We start from the raw sequence: 27,237 nt of genomic DNA, 5'->3' as shown, positions 1-27,237 counted from the left end.
TTTTCCAAAGGTGATGCTATAGCTTATGCAAACTGAGTCAGAATTTAACAAAAAACTAGAATATATTTATAACCATTGAAAAAATTGGATAAGTAAGATAAATCACTTAAATTCTACTAACAAGCCAAACAGGTGGTTTGGACCTTAAAATAACATATAATCATCATCTTGCAAGCATTCATCCAATGATTATGAATACACACACACACAAATACACACAAGTATCTGCAACTTGCCTTATGAATCTTGTATAACTTTTATACCAAAGACAGTAGGAAAAAGAAAAATTATATTCCAAAGTCAAGAAAAATGTAAGTATAAAAACTGTAAATATTAGAATATTAACAAACGTAAGCCAGCAAATCACGTTTGTAAAACCTAATCATATAGGATTTATCCCAGTTAAAATATGTAACAATTATTTGACATTAGGAAATAAATATTTTGCTACATTAACAGAATATTATCTTAATCAATGCAAAAATGCATTTAATAAAACTGGACTCTATCCATGATAAATACTCGTAGAAGTATGGAATAGAAAGAAACATCTTTAACCTGATTAAAAAAACCTGTAGTAAAAATTCTATAATTAAAATATCTATAGTAAACATTGTATTTCATGCTGAAATATTAGAAGCACAGCAGCCACTGAACCAAGTTTCTGCCTCACTTCAGAACTCTCACTTGCCCTGATACACAAACATTCACCATAGTGATAATCCCCATGTTATGTTATTTTAGAACTTGAGGAAATTTAAAGTATGTGTATTTCAGCCTCTTTATTTTACTGTGAGGAAACAGGTCTGAGTGGGCTTAAGTGACTTGTCTAAATTTATTCAACTAGTGATGAGTGGAACCTTGACTGGAAGCCAGTGTTCTGTGAAAGGAAAAAAAAAAGCCAGCTAAAAACATGTTGGTTTGGGTCAGCACACACACACATATACACACACACAACACACACACACCAATTATAATCAATCTTGTTTATTAATTGTTCAATATTCATTTAACAATGAGTATTAAGCCCAGAATTAACCTTGGTCACTTTTGTCTCAAAATAATAAAAGAGAGATGGAAATGTATAAAAAAAGGGAATTTATTAATAAAATGATATAACACCAAACTATGCTAGTAAATGTATTTTATTATATGGGAAAAATGTAAAAAAAAGAAAAAAAAGGAAAATCACTTTTGTTAAAGTTCTATATAAAATTTGGGTGGTCTAAAAGGTTATCAGTTTTGTTGACATAAAGCTGAGAAAAATAAAGTGCAAATTTCCTGGAAATCAGAAACTCAAAATATTTCATCGGAAGCCATTTACTACTTTAACTATTTGGCAGAAATGAATATATTACATGCTCAAAACAGCTTGAAGAACGAATAAAAATAAGTTTGAGGTATATCTTTTGTAAGTTATCTCTAAATGAAGGCTGTTGTTATTCTATTTTCTCAGTTGATTCCACTGTCTTGATGGAATGAATAGCTAGGGTTGGGAGATTACACAATTTGTTTAAGATGCTAGAAACCTGAAAATGTATGTGAAATCTCCTGAATTTTAGTACACTGAGCAGGTCAAATAAAATCCATCCTCAGGCCTACTATCATACAATTTGTAACCTCTCCTTTAGACTATGAGAGAATTAAATTAGTACTCATGACTTAATGAGCTTCTTATTTATATACTGTATCCTTTGCAAAAATCATACTGGGAACCTGCCTCATTTCTCCTTTCCCTTTATTTTATTTTATATTTTATTCATTCATTTATTTTGGTTTCAAGAGAGGCGACCTACAAATCATGGTTCTTATTGAAGTTTTTTGAGAAATATTGAGATAGACGAAAACACAAGGGATTGATGTATGTGTAAATGGTACAGAAACGGGAGAGAGAGGAAAACTAAATAATTGACGCAAAGCAAAATTGCACTGAACACTTGTTAAAAGTGTCAAGGAAGACTGTTTTCAAGACTATTGCAATAGGGTCAAGTCTCCTGCTCAAGACTCCTGTAGAAGAAGAGAGATTGAACTCAACTCGGCTGGAGAGGAGGAAGGACTTTTAATTGCCAGAGTTAGTTTATGGAAAAGCGCTAGAGGACCTCAGCGGGGAGTTTGGTCAACGTAAGTAGGTCACCCTTGCTTGTTAATTGTCACGTACTAACAAACTTGGGCTGCTGCTCCCCCACGGAGACTGGGAAGGAGGTGTATTATCTTAGATGACTACATTTCAAAGGGGTAACTCCCAGGTCTTTGAGCAAAATGTTTCTGGGTTGGAGAAGATTTCCATCTCAAAGGGGCAGAGAAAGAATTTACAATCACAATTGTTCTAAACGAAATTTTCTAAGGGAGGTCAGGGCCTATCCTCAGGAAGAAACCTGTCGAAAGTTAGTGAGGATAAAGGAACAGTTAAGCCCATCTTGGTCACTGATAACCACGATGGAAGTGGAGATTATGATTATCTTCGCGGAGTATATTAGGTTCTTTAAATTTCCAAGGCAACTAATTTGAACAATAGGGAGATATGAATGGATGAGAACATGTTCTGGTTTACTGAAAAAGAGCCTGACTAATTTCACCAATTAATACACCAGACTAATTATTATTTGTGGGATCTTTGCTAGGGAAGAAGGGTCTTAAAATGTAAACTGGGGGTTAGGTAGGGACTAGGGGGCCAACAGAGGAAAAGGAAGAAACAGATTTTTTTAGTTTAAGTTGTACTTACACTATTACTGAGATTCACATGGCTTCTAATCAGAGAATGTTTCAGATATATATACATATATATTTATTTTATGTATGTATTTATTTATTTTTTACTTGAGAGTTAATCATTTAACTAGGTTGAAGGTTTTCCATAGAAAGTTTCAACTGACTCCACTGAAACTGAATTGGTCCCCATCCTCCCAGGGGGCACAGCATGAAATGCGACACAGATCCAGTCCTCCACATGGTTTTTAACATTAGATGAGATACCATAAAGAACGGACCCCTATTTTCTAGGTTTTGTACTTATTAAACCCAAAAAGCATAGCTCAATGATATAACTAAAATCTTATTCACCTTCATTTCCCAAGTATAGGTTTCCCCGCTATCCTAAAGTAGAGCATTTCTATGAAGCCTTTTAGAAGCCAAAATGGCATAAAGCAAAAGGCAATTACCTAAGGACACATCTTGCTAGGAGGCATAAAATAAATCAAGATACAGCACAGATGCTCACAGATGCAGTTCGAAGTTACGGTGGCTTGATGCTAAGATGCTAAGTGTAGTTCCCTGGGAAGGAGATTGGAGGTGCCACTCTCACGGTTTGGGGTGCATGCTGCCTCTACATCAGCTGCTACAAGACGAACCCTGAATGCTATTTTCACTTTTCACCATTTTTTGTAAAAACAAAAATCCTCTTCGGATTTCTTTTGATTATCAAAAACAGGTACTAATGTAGGTTTTTTGTGAAAGTGAAGTGGTGTATAGCGAACTTTTGAAAAGCAGAGAATACCCATACATAAATTCCTCCCATGAGAGTTGGGGACTTTTTTGTAAGAGCATTAACTTTTTACAACACCAGGGAATTATGCATTGCACAGCACAAATGATGTATTAAACCCTAGTGGATTAGGAGTACTGATGCACTTTTTTAAAGTGCCATATTGTTCTATTGGATAAGTTGGGCATTGGGAGGATGGAGATGTACAATTCAGCATTGATTTCAGCTTCTTTGTACAACTGGACAATCAGAAGAATATATTGTCAAAATTCAAATGGAACTTACTGTGGCATGCTAAATCATTTTAGTAACTGTATTTACTTTGTATAATATGCTGCCACATCTTTTGAATAGTGTTCCTTTTTTAAATTTCACAAGGTCTTGGGCTTCCCTGGTGGCGCAGTGGTTGAGAGTCTGCCTGCCGATGCAGGGGACACGGGTTCGTGCCCCGGTCTGGGAGGATCCCATATGCCGCGGAGCGGCTGGGCCCGTGAGCCATGGCCGCTGAGCCTGCGCGTCCGGAGCCTGTGCTCCGCAACGGGAGAGGCCACAACAGTGAGAGGCCCATGTACCGAAAAAAAAAAAAATTACGGAGATATAATGTAAAGCATAGTGACTATAGTTAATAACACCGAATTGCATGTTTGGAAGTTGTTAGAAGAGTAGATTTTGCTTTTCCTGTGGGAGCCGCCGGGTTGAGGGGAGCGTGGCCTTCTCCTCTCCCCGCCATGGCGTGTGCTCGTCCACTGATATCAGTGTACTCTGAAAAGGGGGAGTCATCTGGCAAAAATGTCACTTTGCCTGCTGTGTTCAAGGCTCCCATTCGACCAGATATTGTGAACTTTGTTCACACCAACTTGCACAAAAACAACAGACAGCCCTATGCTGTCAGTGAATTAGCAGGTCATCAAACCAGTGCTGAGTCTTGGGGTACTGGCAGGCCTGTGGCTCGAATTCCCAGGGTTCAAGGTGGCGGCACTCACTGTCTGGCCAGGGTGCTTTGGGAAATATGTGTCGTGGGGGCCGCATATTTGTGCCAAGCAAGACCTGGTGACATTGGCACCGCAGACTGAATACAGTGCATCTGCTCTGCACTGGCTGCCTCAGCTTTACCAGCGCTGGCCATGTCTAAAGGTCATCGTATAGAGGAAGTTCCTGAACTTCCTTTGGTAGTTGAAGATAAAGTTGAAGGCTACAAGAAGACCAAGGAGGCTGTTTTGCTTCGGAAGAACCTTAAGGCCAGGAATGATATCAAAAGGTCTACAGCTGGCAGCAAATGAGAGCTGGCAAAGGCAAAGTGAGAAACCGTCGCCGTATCCAGCGCAGGGGACCTTGCATCATCTATAATGAGGACAGTGGTATCATCAAGGCCTTCAGAAACATCCCTGGAATTACTCTGCTTAATATAAGCAAACTGAACATTTTGAAACTTGCTCCTGGGGGGCATGTGGGACGTTTCTGCATTTGGACTGAAAGTGCTTTCTGCAAGTTAGAGGAGCTGTATGGCACTTGGCGTAAAGCTGCTCCCCTCAAGAGTAACTACAAGTTCCCCATGCACGAGATGCTCAATACAGACCTTAGCAGAATCTTGAAAAGCCCAGAGATGCAAAGAGCCCTCCGAGCACCACGCAAGAAGATTCACTGCAGAGTCCTGAAGAAGAATCCACTGAAAAACCTGAGAATCATGTTGAAGCTAAACCCATATGCAAAGACCATGCACCGGAACACCATTCTTCGCCAGGCCAAGAACCACAAAATCCAGATGGATAGGACAGCAGCAGCAATAGAAGCCAAATCAGATGAGAAGGGGATTCCAGGCAAGAAGACTGTGGTGGGAAAGAAAGTAAAGAAGGCTGTTTGCGTTAAGAAGCTGAAGAAGCGAAAGAAGGCTTTGGTGGGAAAAAAGTCCCCAGTGACCAAGAAACAAGCAGCTGAAAAGAAGCCCGCTAAAAAGAAGCCTGCAGAAAAGAAACCCACCACAGAGGAAAAGAAGGCTGCTGCATAAACTTAAATTTGTTTATTCGGTAAAGGTCAACTCACTTCGGACAGCTAATTTTGAATAAAGACCTGATCAAAGGGAAGTGAGAAACATGAAGAAAAAAAAAAGAGTATTTAAAAGTTCTCATGCCAGAAAAACAAATTTTGTAACTACGTATGATGACAGATGTCAACTAGACATATTGTGGTGATCATTTCAGCATGTATACAAATAGCAAGTCATTATTTGTACACCTGAAACTAATATAATGTTATAGGTCAATTATACCTCAATTTAAAAAAAGTGAAAAAAAATTGGTTTAAAAATTAAAGAAAAAACTAACACAAAGCTGAAGTTATTTTAGATGATCTGTTTGTTAAATTTTTAACTGAAAACTTTAAATACATCTTAATTTCAGTGTGTTCATTAAATACTGAATCCTGACAGGTACTATTTTACTGTAAATATTTTTCCTTGGCCAAATATGTGTTTACCACCTTGTACATCAGGCTCAATTCTATCATAGAGTCTCTTTTCAAAGTAAAGAATGCAATGAGCTTTCTTAAGAGACTCAGCTTCTATAGCCTTGCGGGTTTCACAGTTATAAACAGCTAGTGGTAGAGGGCACTGCTGTTTTAAATAATAGTGTTGTGGGTCACATTTTCAATTCTTTTGTTAGTTTGTTTTCTGACCAAGAGCCTTGCTTCTATGTGGCCTGATCTAATTTCTTCCAGATTATAAATCAATACAGATTAACATGACTGATGCAAGAAACCAGAATGAAAAAAACCGAAGTTACCATATAAGTCTATAAACTGAGATTTACTTACAAATGTGCTGTCCTAATTCAATGCAGAAGGACTCGACGGAAAAGACAGAGCAACACACTCTGCCACTGGATATTAAGTAATCGAGTAAAATGTTATTTCATTAGTCCTTTTACCTATTCCTTAATTATGAATAAAGGTGACTTTTAAATTGTAAAAATTGGAAAATTATACATGATTTGTTAATTTAGGTTAACTTTTTTTTAAACATCTTTATTGGAGTATAATTGCTTTACAATGGTGTGTTAGTTTCTGCTGTACAACAAAGTGAATCAGCTATACATATACATTTACCCCCATATCTCCTCCCTCTTGCGTCTCCCTTAACTTTTGACCATCTCTTTATTTAAATCTACAAAATTAACTCCCCTTTCATATCATTCCCACCTTTGGATGATCAAAATCATAATTTATGTTGTGGAGATAGTAAAACAACTTTTCTCTCTCATTACCTTCTATTCTTTTTATTATTTACATTGTATTTTTAATTTTTTTTCTCCCAGCTTTTATTGAGACTTAATACTTTATATTACCTGATTACCAGGCTTATTCAGGCTGGTTACCTGGCAGGATTTTGCCTAATCCCAAAGAACAAGGGTGAAAAGTAAGAGAAAATATTATGCATAGACATGTATGTAGAGCTCTTCCTGGAAGCAGAAAGGACTCATGCCTCCCCAGGGAAGTAGGAGAAATACCATCACTCAGCACGTGAACATCAAGATACACACAAAGCAGGTGTAGCACAGAGCAAATGGAGCGACTTGAGGGATGGACCGCAATAAGGCTGCAGGAACTGAAGAGCATGCCACCCATTTTCCAAAAGAAATTTTCAGACTTCTTAATACATTTTTGCCTTAATCACCTTTAACTTCACAGTAAAATACCCTTGGAAAACATATCATTCATCTTTACATGTATTTATAGCTCAAATATGTATTCAGAATTTTCCATTAAGAATAATATACTATTCTTACTTTGCCTGAATTCACACAGGAGTAATTCTCTACAGAACTATACTTCATTTACTTTTTAAGTGTATAACTCTGGAAATGATTTGAATATAATGAAAATGCTATTAAATACACTTTTTTTGAACAGAGTAATAAACCTCACTCACTTTAATAATCAGAATGTAACCCAGTCATTCATCTTGGAGAACACTGCATGTCTGGTATAAAAGGTAACGGAGCTCTGACTATGCCATTTCTCCTATTTTAATGTCAAACCAAATCCAGGAAAGAATTATAAGTTATGACACATACATTGTTTGCTAAAACCAAACTCACAGCACTATATTTATGCCCTGGGTGCAAAAATCCTAAATGGATAGAAGGATAAGAGTGGCTTTATTTTACAACTTTACTGGTAAGAATTACATAAAAGATATGTTAAAATGGTGGAAATTCTAAGACATCTTGGGGAATTATAAAGAAAAGTACATAAAATTATAGTGTGAGGAAGTTTGAGGAACACGTTTTGTGTTACTGAACGCTGGCAGGACTCTGATTGAAGGGTGGAACTCATTCAGGCCTCCTCCATTACAAAATAATAGTTACTTTTCTTTTGCTTTTGTTTAAAGCTCCCATATGAATACGCTTGGGGGAAAGCATTATTCCTTTTAGAATACTACTGAGATTTGAAGATTCAATGGTTCAAAGAATGCAAAAAAAAGAAAAAAAAAAGATATCTTTTAAAAAAGACCATGACTTGTCTATTCGACAGTCTAATCTTAATCTCCCCCCAAATTAAGCATATTCCTGTGTAATATTCTCTTAACTTGAATACCGTCATCTAGAAACATTCTCTATTAGAGTTAAGACTTCCTTAGCATCACATGGACTGGTTGCTTTCATTTCAAAAATAATATAGTTAATCGCATTCTTATTTTAAAAAGAACCCCTAAATTTCTAAAACAACCTGGTTGCATTCATGTTAGGTACTCCTGTGACCCTTAGTTATTACAAACATATTATGAATTATATGTAATTAGCTGCACTTACATTCTGCACCGCTGCCCAGACCGGAAACTGCAGGATCAGCTTTGATTCCACTCAGTCTCAAACCTGCCCGATTCTCTGTCTTAATTTGCATTCAGAACACCACCGCGCGTTTGACCTGGATTGTTTGGGAGGATCCATGACTTTAAGCTCTTTATAGAGGTCGTGCTCGAGGCACAAGACCACAAGACATGGTTTGAATTAAGACCAGGTTTGGGTTTGCTGAACACTGTAAGGCAGTGGTTTTCAACCTTGCCAAAACATTGGAAGCACCTGGGGAACTGTAAAAAAACATGTTGATGCCTGAATCCCACCCGCAGAGATGATGATTTAATTGGCCAGAGAGCATTGCAAAAGTTCCCCAGGTGATTCTACTGTGCAGCCAGGTTTGGGAACTACTTCTCTTAGCTGAGCATTGTCTTGCAGAGAGGAATGTAAGCACGACTGGATTTTGAGAAGGTATGTGGATGAGAGAGGAGAGAATCTGAAATTTTTGAGAGGCAAAGTTGTGATGATTAGTACAGGAAGATGAAATTTTTAGGGAAAATTAAAACAGATGTTGGAAAGGAACATCAGGCAGTTGCGCTGTACTGATGTGTCATATGGTGCTCTCTTCTATGTTCTCATACTCAGTAAATGCTCTGCAGTGTTGGTTGCTTGGGGGATGGCTATATGTTGACTGAGATAACGTTCTATCTCTACCAACCTACCACCCACAAGTCAGGGGGGGGCCCTGGACAGTCCCTCCACATTCTATTTTAATTCCCTAGTTAACTGTCAGTCTCCTGCTTTAATTTGAATCTCTTTGAGATGATTTTATCTTTTTCATCACTGTGAAACATGGTAGCGTGCCTGATAACTATCTAAAATTCAGCAAATGTTTGTTGAATGAATATTGAATGATGACCAAGTTGAATGAATAATTTAAGATTACTTTTGCAATTACTTCAGTCTTTTTAGGCAAATAAACAAAATATTCCCACACAAATACTGACTTTTCTTCTTTCTTGCCTTAGAGTTTTAAATATTAAGATTCCCCTTTAAAGTCTCAGACGAACTCTTTCGAGACCCAGGACTCAGCTGGGGGCTCCTTTATCCCTTTAAAGAAGCTTCTGAAAGAGGTAATATGAAAAGTGACATCAAGGATAATAAATATACTGTGAATTCTAGGAGAGGGTTGCCTTGATAAAGCCTCTCAGACTTAAGTAGTTCATCTTGGCTATGTAAGAGACGTTACCTAAGAGTACTTCTGCCCTTGGGAAGAACCATATGTATGATGTTAAAAGATTAGTGTGACAGTGCCAGCTTATCTGAGGAAAAATTCTCCTTCAGAGCCAGCCAGGAAATATCCTTACTGAGATATAATCGAATAGCCCCAAATTCTGATTTAACAACAGGTTTGCTTTGTTCTTCTACTTTGGGCTTACCCTGACCGTTCCAGCTGATTGTCTTCTATTTTATTCTAATATTCCCCCTATTTTTACACTCTATCCTCTTTCTCGTCACTCTCCCTCTGACATATTGATGAATTCTCCTAGTCATCTCTAGAACCCACATTAACCCTTCTAACAGATGACTGTTTCACCCTGTGCTAAAGTCTTCTCTTTTGGGTGTCATGAGTTCCAGTAGTTCACCTTCTGCACTCCACTGTTGTCATCTATTGACCTGAAAGCTGCTCACCTCCACCCACAAAGTGAAGACTTTGGCAACAACCTTACAGTTCACAACAACACCTCTCATTTTCCTGGACCACTGTTGCTACTCAATTGTACTTTTGGTCCATAACAGCTTTCATTTCCACCTCATGCTTTAGATAATCTCTGGTCACAAACTCCTATGCTTTAATCCCACTGAATTTATCCTTCACCATAATTTGGAACTCCTTTCATCATTCTCTTCTGTCCCACTATTTTCTCCTACTGATGTAACTGGCTTTCTGTTCTATCATTTCAACAACTGTCTTGTTTTTATACTCAGTTGCCTCCATATCGTATCTTTCAGTTAGAACCAATCATTCCAACTCTACATTTGTCCACTCTCAATTGTCTGATACAGCAACCAGTAGCCACATGGTCCATTTGGCACACGAACTATGACTAATCTGAATTGAAATATGCTGTATGTGTGATATACACACCAGAATTCACTGACCTAGTATAAAAAGAGAATGTAAAATCTCATTAATTACCTTGGTTGTGATAATCAATTCACAATGTGTATATATATATATACATACCTGTATATAAAATCACTTTGTACTCCTTAAATATATATAATTTTTACTTGTCTATCATACCTCAATAAAGCTGGCAAGAATTTTTTTTAATTACAAATATGGCTTGCATGTGTGGTCTGCATTATATTTCTGTTGAGCAATGCTGATTAACATGTGTCAAAGAATTCATGTCCTTCACTGTCAACTCCTGAGCATTGAGCTTGGTGAGAGAAGTTATACAAATAGGTGTATTTCTAACCTAAAGTGTCCACTTCTAGCCTAAAATGACCATCACTACTCCTCAGACAACCTTTAACTTGTCCCCAGAGAACGCAAGCCCTAAACTCTCTCTCACAATTCATACAACAAATGTGTACTGAGTGCCGACCATGCCAGTCACCAGTTTAGGACCCGAGGATGGAGCAGTGAACAAGCGATAAGAGTCCTTACCCTCATGGTGGAGCCGGACAAAAAACAAGGCACGTTAGGAAAATATGTAGTTTGTTACACAGATCGAGCAGCTCTAGGCTAAACTGAAAATGTGATTCAGGCAATTGGGATAGAAGGTGTCAACGGAGGAACACTGCAGAACTTGTAGACAGTGTCCTGAAACGGCCTCAGTGAGGATGTGGCATCTGGAGGAGTGAAGAAGCTGAGCTATGATTCTTGGGGGAGGAGCCTTCCAGGGGGAGGAGCCTTCCAGGGAGAGGGAACATCAAGGGCAAAGTCCCGGCTGAGAGTGAAGCACAGCTAGAGGCCTGGACAAAGGCCTCTGTGGCAGGAACCAGGGCGCCAAGGAGAGAGAAGCAGATGGCTCAGTGAGTTTCTGAGTGAGGAGGGCTGTGGGGGGCAGAACACAGGCAGATCAAATAGGTCACCATGTGGACTTTGGCTTTTCTGTCAAATACTTGGAGGGTCTTGTCCAGAGGGGTCATGCGATCAGGCTTAATTTTAACATGACTCTGGATGCAGCACTGAGAAAAGAGAGAAGAGAGGTGAGGTTGCAAGCAGGTAGAATGGTTATGAGACAACTGCAATAATCCAGGTGAGAGGTGAGGGTGGTTTCCACCAGGCTGGTAGCAAAAGAAGTGAAGTGCCTTCTCGACAGAGGTAGTGAAAGCCTCTTGGCTGAAGTGCTTCTCTGTGTCCAGGTAATTTACCTACACCCCAACTCAGCTTTCCCTTTTTCCTTTTGTCAGAGGGAGCGTGACCCCATCCCCTCATTCGTTGTCTGGATCCAGTCCACTTCCTACCAACCACTGTTGTCTCTAACATCTTTCCCTATTGGTTCAATAACTAAACTTAAGAAAATGAGCTCTCCCTCAAGCATTCACTGTCTTCCCATCTCATTGTTAGCTCTATTCTTTTTCTTCCTTTATAATTCCTGTCTCCAGAATCTCACCTCACCATTCATCTCTCTACTGCAAAGTGGCTCTAGTTGCCATCACGACAGGAAAATCCTTTTGACCTTCTGATTTGGAACTTCTTAGATAATTTAAAGTCCTCATTTTATTGGACATCTTTGTGGCATTTGATAATATTGATCATTCTCTTTTGGAATTTGGACTTTCCTCTGTTTATATTTATGTTTCCACTGGTCTGTTAAACACCGGAATGCATAATCATATTTTACTTAACTTTGGTCTCTAATATCATGTATATAATTCAATTTTATGTACCTGGAACTCATAAACATATATATATATACATATACATAAACAAATATATAAATAAACATTTATATATAAAATAATATACATACATATATACTATTTATATATATAATGGTTAATTTTATAAGAATATTTAATCTCAGTTTCTATAGAGACTACTCTTTTCCTTTGTTCTTTTATTTCTGTCATTGGAAGAATTCAGCCTTCTCAATGGGTCTGTGGTACCTGTCTCCCCAAAATTAATGGAATTGTTTCCCTTTGCTCATAAATAAGTTTCAAAGACAGAGACCTCCCTGCTTTCAAGGAAAGAGGATCCAGGGTTTTCGTTGCTAATGATTTTGGTCTCTAGGCTTCAAGGTCTATTGTAAAATAAAAGAAGTTAGCTTTCCCCCCTGCTCTGTGTATGGGTAAGGAGTTATAAGGAGTCATAAGGCAGATTGGCAAGGGGGTAGGTGAGGGAGAAGCTGCCTGGGAAATGCTGGGTTAGTGGATCAAGAGACCCCACTGGGCACTGAGTGAGGACCCAGAACAATGAATCTAAGTCCTGCAAACAGCCGACCGACACCAGCTTTGCTGTGTGTGAGAGCCTCCCAGTCGCCCCAAGACCTAAGCTTTTTTATCCTTAGGAGTATCTCACCAGTTGTCTGTGTAGTGGGATCTGGTCCTAGTCTGAATACCCCAGGGGGACCACACTTCAGTGCTCAGGATACGTGTCAGCGCTAAGTGTGGAAGGCAACGGAGAGGCGGGACTGACATCAGGCACAGGGGTGCATGGGGCTGCGGGTGTGGAGGGGAGGAGGCCCCGCTCTGAGGCCCGAGGGGCCTGAAGGGGAAGCTCTGGCCGGTGCGCTGGTTACTGATGACAGTTCTGTCTGGATGGGCCTCTTCTCGTCATCACTGTCCAGATTATGCCTACCTCACATTTCATGGATGTTTAGCGACAAATTCAAATGTATGGGTTCTCCAGGGCATACGGATAACAGAAACAATTTTAATAAAGGGGATGTTTGCACATAATGGATTACAACAGATATTCAAATCACTTTAAAAAGAAAAAGGTTACCATGTTTCTAGTACTTGATATGAACTTAATTGGTTTTACTAATTTATCTAAAGAAAAAATAATGTGTCAAGCATAAAGGGAGACTTTATTCAGGAAAGGCAGAATGAAAAGAAAAAAAAAAAACAGCTAACAAAGTCTGTGGTTTTTCATATACTCTGGGTGAGGAGACAACGTAAAGACTTATTTCGGTGCCACAGAGAAAAGCTTTCTATCTGATGAAGACAGAAGCATGAGTTTTTCTCTGGATTTCTCTTTTTCTGCCACATTTTTCCCTGATGGCCACTGATCATTGTGTATCCAGAGTGAAGAAGATGATAAAGCCAACGTGACTACATGACTATCCTGATCCCTGTAAAATCCTCAGCAGTTTTACTCACTGCTACTCTAAGTGACTATAAACTTACTTAATGTGACTCAACAGTTGGAGAAGAGAGACAGCTGTAGTATGCCGACACCGTAGGAGGCTTGAAACTATCATTCTTTCCGAGTCAAAAATCTAACCGATGCTTTTTGAAATTCCTACTGAGTTTATTTTTTTCTTTTTAATTTTAACCATGATTTTAAAATATAGATATTTCTTATGAAAACCAAATTTCTGACTTTTGAAAAATTCATCTCACAATCTGTATCTCCACATGGCCACAACTGGCTGGAGTTGACTAGAATGTGGTAACCTGGTAACTTGAAAATCCAGGTAGATGAGCCTGGAACCTTTCTGTCTCTTGATGACTCCTTACTTACCAACCACTGTCAGGGTCAAATTGTGGTTTTAAAAAGTATATAAATGCCTGGGCCTCACCCCAAGGCTTTCTCACTTGGAATCAGGAATAGTTTAAAAACTCCCCCAGTGATTTTATTATGCAACCAGAGTTGAGACCCACTATTCTAGACCAGTGTTTCTCAGACTCAATGTGTATTTGAATCAATGACAGAACTTGCTAAAATAAAGATCCTGATTCATCTGAGATTCTACATTTATAAAAAGCTCCCAGTTGATGCTGGGCCCCCAGCAGCATTCTCAACCTTACTTACTACTCACAAAATAGAAACTTAAACATTTTCACGCTTAGTATTCAAATTCTGATAATTTCTCAGCATCAGCAGGACTTTCCTGTTGACCCTAACACCTTTACAGCTCTTTTCCTCCCCCAACTTAGATTCCACAGTCAGGCATCCTCATTAATGCTTTGCATTTTCCTCCCACTGTCCCTTCTTGTTTACTCCTGGGAAAACTCCAGCCCTGATTACAGACAACACTTGCCCTGCAACTGAACAGCTGAACTCTCAATTGGAGGTAAACACTCAACCATGCAGATGATAGCCTTGAAAGTTGAGACTGCAACTCTCAAATGGACACTCAGAACAGCAAATCAATCCTGCTCCTAACAGAATCACGCTCCCACTGTGAGCGGGAACTTTCAGCAAAGAAATACATACATAATCATGATAATCCACCTTCCCTCCTGCTATTATGTTAACCAGAAAAGCAGTGAGAACCAACAGAATGAGGCTGCATTCATGCCTACAGATAAGATACTTGCCTTTTTTTTCCTTTTCTCTCCTGCCTTTCCTTTCAATGCCAGTGGAGCTGGAGCTTAGAAGAGGGAGGAGAGGGATCAGAGATCCAGACTCAACTCTCCACTCCCTTCCCACCACAGGAGCCCACACGCACACACACACCAACACACACTCTTGAGTCCGGAAGCTGGCACTTTGGAGAGAAGCCCTTTGACTCAGCTCTGTGGCTCCCAGTTTAAAATGAACATGACTGTGCCTTAAACACAAAAAAATAGGACTATAATAACAGATGTGGCTAAAAAGTTAAATAGTTTGGCAAAGGTACCACGAAGGAGTATGGGTTCACATAGCTCAGAAGAAGGGAAGCATAGTAATTGGGAAAATGTAGAGCTGCTTCCTACCAAGAGTCCTCAATTTACCAGTGACACTGATAACTTCCATCTCTGCTTTAGCCACTGATTAGTCTTTTGATGGCTCACTAGTTGTACTGTTCACTAATTAGCCCCAGCATTGAACCTCTTTTCTTGGAACAGCACAACTTTATGCATCATTATTCCTCCCTTAAATGAAAGAAAACTTTAAATGAAAATTAATATTACTGTGAATACATTATATTCCTCCATTACATTTTTTCTCAATCAGGAGAATATTTTTCCTTCTATTCATGTTGTCTGCTCATCCTGCCCACTAAATATTAGGTTGTTAGATTCTTAATTATTTCAAATGTTGTAGTTCATTTACTCATTAATGTGCTCAGTCACAAATATTTATTGAGTTCCATCTGCATGGTAGGCATTTAGAATCAGTAATAAATTAAGCAAACTTTATGAAGGGCTTATAGTCTAAAATTTTCTCAGCTTTTCTTGAACTTGGTTCCTAAAGCTGTATCCATTTTTTTAAAAAATATATCAACTTTTCAATGCAAATTTTAAGAAAACAGAATTTCTTTCAAAGAGCTACATAGAAGTTTTGTTACCTGAAAACTGGGTTCACCTCTTGGTGGTTGTTGAGCCAATAGACATAACCAAGCCAAAGAGCGGGAGGAGGAAAGATTTATTACTTGTAGCAAGTGATGGAACCGAGCAGGACCCTGTGGGGCTCCTGGGCACAAAAGCCTTCCTGCGTCCCCCATTTCTTGATTACAGGAAACAGGCTTCATTCAGCCTCCATGACCCTCCCTGAGTTCCAAGGAGCAGGTTCAAACAGTTGCTAATTAGGGAGGGGAGGGGATGTGGAGACCAGGGAGGAACAGTCAAAAGAAACAAAAGGGCAGCCTCGGGGCAGGGTCTAGGTTCCCCCTCATGGGATGCACACAACAATACCTTTGAGCTGTTTTGCAGATACTGAAACCCCAACCAAGGGGGAGAAGTTAACTGACTGCTGCTCACCAGCACGCAGACCCCAGACTGGCTGAAACCAGAAGGTTGATTGATGATGCCGACACCCGATTACCTCACCACCAACCAATCAGAACAATGTCCACGAGCTGACCATGCCCTGCTCCTTGAACACTCTAAGATGCCTCACTACGCCCCTCCAGGTCGGGACACACAGTTTTGTGGGCATTAGCCTGCTGTGGCCCCCTTTGCCTGGCAAAGCAATAAAGCTATTCTTTCCTACTTCACCCAAGACTCTGTCTGCGAGATTTAATTTGGTGTCAGGGTACAGAGGCCCGATTCGACTTCAGTAAGAACACTGGGGATCTTTCCCAAAGCTATGTTTCCCTGAACAGCAAAACTGGGGAAGTTTTAAGCTAAGGGTACATACATATTCATAAAGGGGCTTGAGCAGAGGAGAATTCATCATAGAATTGGGGCAAAGGTCAACAGAGTTCAAGCTTTAGTTGACTGAAGTCAGGATGGTCAACATCATCATTCCACCCTCCAACTGAGTGGGGGCCTTAGTTCCTACAGAACTCAAAGGTATATTATGTATTTCCCTTGAGGAGCAACTAGGACTGTATCACTGCACTATTGTTTCACTGCCTTTCCTCTGTTCCTGCATTCCTTTGTTACCTTAAGATCATTAATTACCAAGGCCTGTTCAAGGGCAAGCATTGTGGCCAGGCTCAGGAACAAAATCGCTTAGCGCAAAACGGGTTCTCTTATGTCAAGAAAGCCATGCCTGGTTCTCTTTCTCCCGGGACCCCCTAACCTATCTGCTTACAGTTTCTCTCCAATTTGTTTATAAAATACAGATTAAAAAATAAATAAATAAAGTGTGTTTCTTATCTACCTTGGAGTTTAGCATTGAAAGCATACATCTATCTATCAAACACACTAAAGAAGATGATATTCTTAGTTTTACTTTTGTTAAAAAAACAAAATTCAACCGAGTAAATTTGAAGATCTAGTTGGTTTCATTAGGCAATTCATGAATCGGTCAGCATCCAATCTGGTAACTAGCAGCGTGCTCTGAGGGGTTGTGCAAAATGGAAGGTTTTTATAGGAAGAAGGGTGGGGCAAGGGAGCTATTAGCAAAAAGAAAAGAAAGGGTTATTTTTAGGCCAAGACACAGGAGAAATGGGGGGAAGGAATTGCAAGCATTTAACTGTGTAGATTTCTCTTCTCCCTGGGTGAGGAAGGAGAGGGTCACATTGGCAGATTACCTCATTGGTGCTGACTGGAAAATTCCAGACTGGTTAATGAAGATTGCATTTCTGGTGAAGGCTGGAACTGCAATTAGGTTAGGCATTAAATCAGTTTTGGTATCATTGGCTTTAGTGCAAGTGACACAGTTTTGGGCCTGTGGTTTTTCTCCTTAATACTTTTGACCAGAGATGGATGTACCATGTAAATAAGGAAGCTTAAGTTGCAGGGCCCCTTACTTCCACTATCTCAGGATACTTATTGATGTATGCATGTGGTCATATATTTATTTTTTTAATTTCAAAAATTATATACTTTAACTAAAATTATTTAAGATTGGTGTCTCCTTCCATTACGATGTTCCTCCACAACACTTTTCCTATTTGGGATATCACTGGAATGGACCGAAGTAATATGGGAAGGAAAACAGGCTGGGAAACCTACGATTTGAAAAAACGTCGTTGGGAAAGTATCATTAAAATAAGAAACTGCAAACTCCTGAATTGAAAGTATATGTGAATATTACATTTATTTAGTAAAGACCTGAGAGAAAATGTACACTAAAATTAATGAAATGCAAAACAAAATAATAAATTAAAATAATTCTGACACTGAGATGCTAATTGTAATGAAAAATGATTTCAGATCACACCAATAACAGTAACTCATACAAAGGAAGCAATAAATTTTGAATACAAATAATTCATAGGCTTTTGAATTGTTTGATAATCCAATTAATGAAGTGGGTTGAATCATATAAACATGTTGGAAAAATATTTAAATTTCTTTCTAATGTGTCATGAAATACTGATATGGACACAGATGACATAAAAATCACAATATAGCATGAAAACCAGGACATTAGTGACAAATTATGACTAGTGACTTTTATCACTTCAAACAGTATTTAAGATGAGGTATTGCAGAAGGAAAATTGAGGTGCCCTGAAATCCTACATCTTAACATTTATTTCTCACAGTCTTGGAGGTTGGGGAGTCCATGTTCAAGGAGCTGGCAAATTCAGTGTCTGATGAGGGCCTGTTCCCTCTCCCCGGTCCATAGTAGAAAGAACGAGAGAGCTCCTTGGTGTCTCTTCTTCTAAGGGCACTAATCCTATCTATAAGGGCCCTGTCCTCATGATCTAATCACCTTCCAAAGTGATTAGATCCTCCTAATACGATCACAAAGTGATCGTATTGGGGGTTAGGATTTCAACACATAAATTTTAGGGGGACACAAATATTCCATCCCTAACAGTACCTAATGAATGAAATAAACAGAGTCTTGTGATAGAGAATAACAAGAGAAAGGAATGCTGTTTTAGGTGATAAGGTGATAAGAAAATCTCCCTAAGAATGAGAACTAAATGTTACACCTGAATGATGATAAGGAGACAGCTATGAAAAAAATCCCAGGAAGAAATTCATGCAGAGGAAAGAGCAAATACAAAGTCTATAACAATATTTGGTGTTACACGTTTTATGCCTACTTCTTAATAAACTTGCCACCTCCTTTCTTATTTGGTTTTAATTAAACAGATTTTTATAATATTCCCTCTGTCTGATTGAGTATTTTTCATGAAAGATACTTAAATGTGTTGAGGAGTACCAGCTGCACAACCAGTTTTGCTTGCCATCTATGCTTCAATGAATAAGTCTCAAAAGACCCCTGGAATCCTGTTTAAAATGAGCTTCCATGCAACTTGATATTTGCCTTGAATTAATTATGAGGAAACAACGTGTGATGACACCTGACAACTAATTGCATCACTAGCGAAGGAAGAGTCCTTGTTAGGGCTGAGATAAGATGATTCGTGACCTCAGTGCTTATTGAAGAAATGTTATACTTGACAGCTTGCTGAAGCAGCTCTTTGAAAAGTAATGCAGCAATTCATCACCTTCATAATTGATAACATTATCCTATAAAATGATTTCATTTAAGGACAGAAAAACAAAGGATACCATTTGGAAGGATGTAATGAAATTGAACAACCAAAGAAATTTGAAATAGAAAAGCACACTGTGAGAATAATAGTCTGCATGAAGTCTATTAATATGCACTTTGTCTTGGTCATGGGGTCAGATTAAGATCACAGGAGTCAGTCTGTCTAAGTTAAAACTCCTGTTCTTTCACTTACTAACTCTTTACCCTTGCACATCCATTTAAACTTTTTGTACCTCAGTTTCTCAACAATGAAATGATAACAATAATATTTACCTCATATGTTCATTGTAATCATGTAACACAGAGCTTTGTAAGTAATAGCTACTATGATCATTATTATTTGGACTGATTTTTTAAAATATTAAATTTCCTAATTTTTTACCTAATTGTGTGGAGTTTCACACAACTCCAGTAAGTGGAGATAAACAATCTGCTGGTGATTTGGTAAAACATTATGCCTTCAGGCTATGGTGTTAATTATGGTCTCTTTCCTTTCCTTTGGTTACATATAAGTCTATATATAAAAATCTAAAGGTTTAGAGTATACTAAATGCAATGCTACTGATCTTAAATATAAAATAATGATAAATCCCATATCTTCCATTGAAAATGAACTTCAGTGAACTGAGATAGCTGAAATTTACCACCTTAATACAGCACTCCTCCTGTGGTAATTCTTGATAATGTAAAAAAATTCATATATGATCCTTCCAATATCTTGGGACCTCTCAAACATCTAAACTCCTCTCCTTCCATGATCTTCAACCTCAGATCATAGCTTACACTGTGTCATTATCAGTAACTGCAAGGGCATCCCACTCTCTAGTTACCCTCAACTCATATTCCAGAGCTTTCTTGTTGTTCTTATGTTAATACATCCTTAGATCCCACTAGAATTTAGGATTTATAGACTTGCTTTTTACCTCTCTCTCACCCTCATTTTCTCATTTCTTTAAGGAGATTAAAGTCCAATTATTATAAGCATTTTCTTGTATCCAACCTGAGCTCTCTTGCCTCTCCCTACCTTTGTTCTTGTTTGGCTAAACCTCAACCCTGATTAAACCTAACTCTTCACCTACTCTGTATCTATGCTGGAAACTGTGCATGTGAATTTAACAAGGGGAAATACACAATTAACTGACTGGTCTTATTAAATTCAGGATCCTCCTGCCTCAATTCAGTCTTGAATGTTCCTGGCAATCACACAATGTTTTCCTGGTTCCTTCAGACTCACGCATGCCTAGAAGATTACTCCCTGGCATGTCCTCTTTTAATTTTCAATACCTCCTTCCCCCATCATTTTTCTCGGCTGTGATTACTTAGCTTTCTATTTTACTGAGAAAATGGAACAGTGTACAACCTTCATAAGCCCCATAAAACAACATTATTTATTCATTTGCTTGCATTTGTGCTAATATAATCTATCTTTTCTCCTGACAATACGGATGTGCTCTGTGCTTCAAGCAAAGGCCAACCCACCTACCTGTGTATTTGCTTCTATGCTACGCTTTCAATTACCCAAGGACTTTACTTCAGCAATTTTTCCCTCTTTTAAGTAGATTATTTTTCTCCCCTCTACTGGATCTTTCCCATAAGAATATACTCAGCTGGATTTATATCACTTTAAAAATCTAATAGCTTTATTATTATCTCCAGCTACCACACAGTTCTCTTCTGTCCTCATAGTAAAATACCACAAAATGTATCTTCAGTAGTTATATGCTTTTCACTCATTCTCTCTTGAAAAACTCCAACTGGGATTTCATACCTATCACACCTATCAGACAGCTCTTATCATAACCACTATGAAATTAATGGTCAGTTCTAATGCTTCTCTCCCTTGACATGTCAGTGTTTGATATTCTCTTTTCCAAAACCTTTCTTATATTATTTTAGGACATGAAAATCTCTTGGTTTTCCTCTCACTTCTTTGGCCTTTACTACTCTGTCTCCTTTTTTCTATATTGTCTTTCCTTCTGTATCTCCTCACTTCCCTGATTCTTTCACATTGGACATGTGCAGGATTCTATCCTCCCAATCATATTTCAGTAGGAACACACCCCATTGTCAAACCAATCCAAGATAATGGCTTCATGGCTTTTCCTTGAAAACAAGAGCAGTGCTAGCGCAGGGAATGTTCATTTGCTCTTCCTTCTGCTTGGAAAACTCTTCTCTCATATATTTACAAAGCTGATGCCCTTTCCTTCTTCAAATCTTCACTCAAAATGCCACCAACCCTTAATATCTCTTCTGAATTATCAACCTTTTAATCTCTGGGATTCAGTTTGAGCTTTTTCCCCTGACATATCTTCCATTTTATGATTCTCTCTTCAGTTGTGTTTAATCTTCTGCTAAAGCTATACACTGTGATCTTGGTTTTGGTTATTGTGTCTATAATTTTTTCCTTTTTATGGCTTCTTATTATCTGCTACATTTCTCAATCTTGTCTTTTATTTTTTAAGTATAGGAAGGATAATTAGAGTCTGGGCTTCAGATACAGACACCGATATATGGAGTCCTGTAGGTCTATTTTATGTTGATCTCTCTCTCTCTCTCATTCTCTCTTCATGCAGTCTTATCCCCTCTCATGCCTAACTAACTTTGATTGGATGCTGGACATTACACAGGGAAAACTTGTGAAATATTATCACCTCAAGACAGAATTTTCATTTTCATTTGGGAAGTAGCGAGAGCTATAGAAATTTGGAATAAGTTTAATCTAGTTTCAGAGATTAAGATGATTTGAAGCTGATATTTAGTTTCTACAAGGACCAGCTTTCTTTCAGATCACTCTTACTTTTAAAGTGTATGCCTTTGGGGTCTCAACCCAAGGCATAAATGGGAGTTAGACATTCCCCCTTGACGAACCTGGTCTCCAGTTTATGTACCCCTATCCCACAAGATTTTCAAATATTCTGCTAAGTTTCTCAGACTCATGCCACCTCTTCCAGAATAAGTAAATACATTTAGAGGAAAAACACCTCTGCATACTGAACTCACTTCTCTAGGTTCCCATGGGTTTTTTAAATCTAGATTTTGGACCCATAACTATTCACAATCTTGTTAATTCTCTAATGGCTTTGAGCAAATTTTTAAAAATATTTGAATCACAATTTTTATGTCTTCAGAAGGATGTTGGTTCAAATTATGCTGTATGTATGTTTCTCTGTTATTTTTTTATTTCTTATTTTCTCATTCTCTCCTCAATTTTGGCTGGTACTTGGTCTCCCCAAGTACCAGCCAGAAAAATTCATTATATACAATGGAAATGTAAATGAGGTTAAGTAAACACTTTAGAAATCATATTGTTTTGGAGAAAGTAACAATTACTATCTCTAATTAATATATTAAAGTATTAGGCATCAAATAACTGAAAAATGGAAATAAAATTGGAAATCTGAACTGCAAACTTTTTTAGGTCTACAATTAAAGTATGGGCTTTCTACTTTTTGTCTTGGCTTTCTTCTACATGCTTTATTTTCAGGAAATAATTGCAAATTTCACATGCAAAAGATAATAATTGAAAGCATTATAGACTGCTCTAACTGGACTTCCGGCACAGGTAGAATGTTAAACCAGAAGTTCAACAGGCATTGACTGTGTGCCCAAATGTATTTCCAAAGACAATTAAAAACAATTGGTTACTATTTTTCTATTTTCTTCTTCCTTATTGAATATTCTAAGTTATCATTCCTCTAATCTGAGTACAGACCAAATGTCATCATTTATGGTCTATTTGCTTATATCCAAGTAGACAGTCACTCAGGTGACATTTGGTGTGTACAGGAACATATTTTGGGAAGTCAGCCAATGAATTTAGGACCAAAATCACAGACAAAATCTAACAAGATGAAGTTTGCTAAAGACAGTACTGTTGTTGACTATCATCCTCATTATTATGGAAAATAATTGAGTTCACATAAGGTAGACAATCTACTTTGAATACCTGTTTATTTTTCAGTTCATCATTTATGCAAGAAATGTATATTGATAGCATTTCTGACCTTCTATAAAGACGGATACGACTTCCACAAGCAAAAACAGAATTAAAAAGGAAAGAGGAGCAGTCTAAAAACCTTTGTTATGAATAAACATATCTATTTCCTGGAATCTCTCTTTGTAACACACTCTTTCTCAAAGTAAGGACAAGGTGAGGTTTAAGGCTGAACCTGCATCACTCTCAGTAGTGGGGAAAGAAGAGGCCTAGCTTTGTGATAATAACAACGAACACTGTCAAGCGGAGCTCATACACTTGAAAAATTAGCATCATAGACTAAAACTTTATGCATTTTGTACTCCCTTGAGGAAAAAAAATTCACCATCTGCTCCTGCTTCCTCTTGCATGCTTCTTGTGAATATGGAAAATAGAGTAGACCTCCAAAATTCTCTAGGTCTTGTTGGGTTTTGTTTGATAGGGGAAATGGGAGAAGATGAAGGTAGGGGTATGGTAGAGGACTAAAAGATAACTCCACATATTTGATACACATGATGTGTGAGTATATATACATGTCTTTCATTCATATTGTGCCATAAAGGGTATTGCCTATTGTAACACTAAGCATCATAGCCTTCCTCTTTTGTATCCTCTGCCACGTGCACTCAGCAAAATCAATTTCTTAACAAAGTTGAAAAAAAGTTATCTGCCTTGAAGAGAAAATTATAGTTTCTGACATCCGTATGAAGTGCAGAACATATTAAGAAAGAAAACTTTCAGACAGAGCCATAACAATCTCTTCATGGCTCCTAAGTACTATGACATTATCACCAAATTTAAAATATTCTTGAGCTTCATGGCTCCTTTTGTTTGCATACCTGTTTTCCCAGCTGTGAATCTCTATAAGTTTTTTAAAATTTTCTCTGAAAAATTTTTCAACTTTGCCATTAATGCTGGTATTTAATTAATTAAACATTTAGATAATGATAAAATTTATGAGTTTCAGATTTATCCTTAAATATATAAAGAAGCACATTACTTGTTCTTGGTTGTGTTTGATGTATAAAGGTCAATAGGTTGACCTACAGTCTCCAAAGTTTTAATCAAACACAAACGTAGGTGTTGCTGTAAAGGGATTTTGTAGATGTAATTAAAGTCTCTGAAAAGTAGACTTTAATTCAGAGAGATTATCTTGGATGGGATTCACTTAGTCAATTATGAAGGCTTAAGAGAGTTGGGCTTTTCCTGGAGAAAGAGAGACAGAGACAGAGAGAGACAGAGATTGATTGATTGAATCCTGCCTCTGCACTATATCTCCAGCCCACGCCTGTGGGATCCCAGTCTTCTCGTGCCCTTCCCTCCTTGTCTGCTTTATGGACTACAGACTATGGACATGGGACTTGCCTAGTAAGACCCTACAATTGCGTTAGCCAATTCTTTATAATTTCTCTCCCCCATCCCGCTTCTCTCAGGTTTTGCTTCCTTGGTTGAACCCTGACTGCTAATTAGTATAAGCCTTTTCATAAAAATCACCTGCATTGAAAGTAAACACATTCTTGAGCTGTGACTTAAGAGACCTTCCCATATGACCCCTGCCCCCACACATGCCTAGCCTCCACCATTATCAACGTTCCCCACCAGAGTGGAACACTTGTACAATTGATGAACCTACATTTACACATCATTATCACCCAAAGTCCATAGTGTATATTAAGGTTCACTATTGATGTTGTACATCCTATGGGTTTGGACAAATGTATAATGATATGTATCCATCATTATCGTATCATGCAGAGTATTTTCACTGCCTTAAAAATCCTCTGTGTTCTGCCTATTCACCCTCCACCTCCCTCAGCCACCGATTTTTAATGTCTCTGTAGTTTTGCCTTTTCCAGAATGTCATATAGTTGTAATTATACAACATGTAGCCTCTTCAGATTGGCTTCTTTCACTTTGAAACATTCATTTAAAGTTTTTCCATGTCTTTTCCTGGCTTGATAGCTCATTTCTTTTTAGTACAGAATAATATTCTATTGTCTGCATGTACACTAGTTTATTTATCCATTCACCTATTGAAGGACATCTTGCTAGCTTCTAAGTTTTGGCAATTATGAATAAATCTGCTATCAACATCCATGTGCAGGTTTTTGTGTAGACATAATAATTTTCACTTTATTCGGGTAAACAGCAATGAGTGCAATTGCTGGATCATATGGTAAGAGTATGCTTATTTTGTAAGAAACTACCAGAATGTCTTCCAAAGTGGCTGTACTGTTTTTCATTCCCACTAGCAATAAATGAGAGCTCTTGTTGCTCCACATCATCATCAGCATTTGACATTATCAGTATTCTGCATTTTGGCCATTCTAATAGGTGTGTAGTTGTATCTCATTGTTGTTTTAAATTGCATTTCCCTGATGACATATGATACGGAGCATCTTTTCATGTGTATATTTGCCATCTGCATATCTTCTTTGATAGATGTCTCTTAAGATCTTTGGCCCATTTTTTAATAGGGTTGTTTGTTTTCTTATGTCGAAGTTTAAGAGTCCTTATATGTTTTAGATAGCAGTCCTTCATCAGATGTGTCTTTTGCAAATATTTTCTCCCAGTCTGTCTTGTCTTTTTATTTTCTTGGCAGTGTCTTTTGCAGAGCAAAGTTTTTAATGTTAATTAAGTCCAGTTTATCAATTATTTCTTTCTTTGATGTTGTATCTAAAAAGTCATTGCCAAAACCAAGGTCATCTAAGTTTTCTCATATGTTGTTTTCTAGGCTTTTTATAGTTTTACATTTTACATGTAGGTTTGTGATCCATCTTAAATTAATATTTTGAAGGTTGTAAGTTCCTTGTCTATTCCATTTTTTTTTGCATATGGATATCCAGTTGTTCCAGCACCATTTGTTGAAAAGACCTATAGTTTTTTTTGTTTTTTTTTTTATGGATGTATCCATTGACTTTTATCAAGAGAAGGGCAAACCACTACCTTTAATTTTTAAATTGGTCCTGGTTAAGAACCATCACAATGGTTTCTTTAAAGGGTCTAGAGGAAGAAAATTCTTCCCCAAGAATTGCACTCAGGTCTGTCTCCTTATAATGCAGTCAACCTCATTTCTTTTCTCGGCATGTTAAATGGAATAAAACTTAAGAAACAAAGTAAAAGTTCTTCAAGAAATAATTTTTCTTCTGCTACAGAGACTATGATAGAAATCTTTTGTCACATTTCATAGTTGTATATGCATCTCATAGTTTGTGAATTAAGCATATTCCAGCAAATTTACTATAAATTACAGATAAATATTCATAAGCTTATTATTCCATGTAATATCAATGTGACTTTACCATGAAAATAAGATTAAGTAAAAAGTTTTGGAAAAAGAGAGTGATATGACAGTGGTTTTCTGGCATATGGCATAATGTTATACAGAAGTTGATTTTAACTGCTGAGATTTGTCACCTACATAAAATCAAGTTTTTGGCCTCAGTGTCTTTTCTGTCATTCAATCTGGTACTCTTGTAGACCACACGAGTATCTCATATACTTGATGAATATTTTAATGAGCCTTTGATTCCATTCTTAGAAAACTGATTTCCTCTTCCTGTTTCATAAAAGTATTTATATTGCCTAAAGGAATTCAAGTCTGACTATTTTCACCTCAAAATTCTTTAAGAATGAGTGTTATGGTTTTGTAAAGTAAATTAGGTTACTACTTCATAACTTTATCAAGTTCAAATAGTTATATATTAAGTTTCTGAGACAGTGATTATGTATAGCCTACAACACACAGGCTACTTTGTCAATGTATGATTTTGAATATAATATTTTACAAATTAATGAGAAGTAGTTTTATTTTGGCATACTCCATATGTGAAGAAAACATCCACAGCTTCTCTCTTTGAAGAAAATCTGATGGTCTTAATATTTGAAACCCATTTGCTAATTATTCATTTGAATGAGGCTCTCAAAGGTAATATACATTTTTAAAATGACCAACTGTAGAAGGTCATATATATATACAT

General features: G+C 37.6%; 1 pseudogene; it reads left to right on the top strand.

Moving 5' to 3' along the window:
* Positions 1-4,161: 4,161 nt before the first annotated feature.
* LOC132502750 (large ribosomal subunit protein uL4-like) lies at positions 4,162-5,552 on the top strand (annotated as a pseudogene).
* The last annotated feature ends 21,685 nt before the right edge of the window (positions 5,553-27,237 follow it).

The sequence above is a fragment of the Mesoplodon densirostris genome, chromosome 15 (assembly GCF_025265405.1).
Source record: "Mesoplodon densirostris isolate mMesDen1 chromosome 15, mMesDen1 primary haplotype, whole genome shotgun sequence".
Lineage (NCBI taxonomy): Eukaryota > Metazoa > Chordata > Mammalia > Artiodactyla > Ziphiidae > Mesoplodon > Mesoplodon densirostris.
Note: the sequence above shows the minus strand (reverse complement) of the source record. Positions and strands in the feature narration are given on the sequence as shown.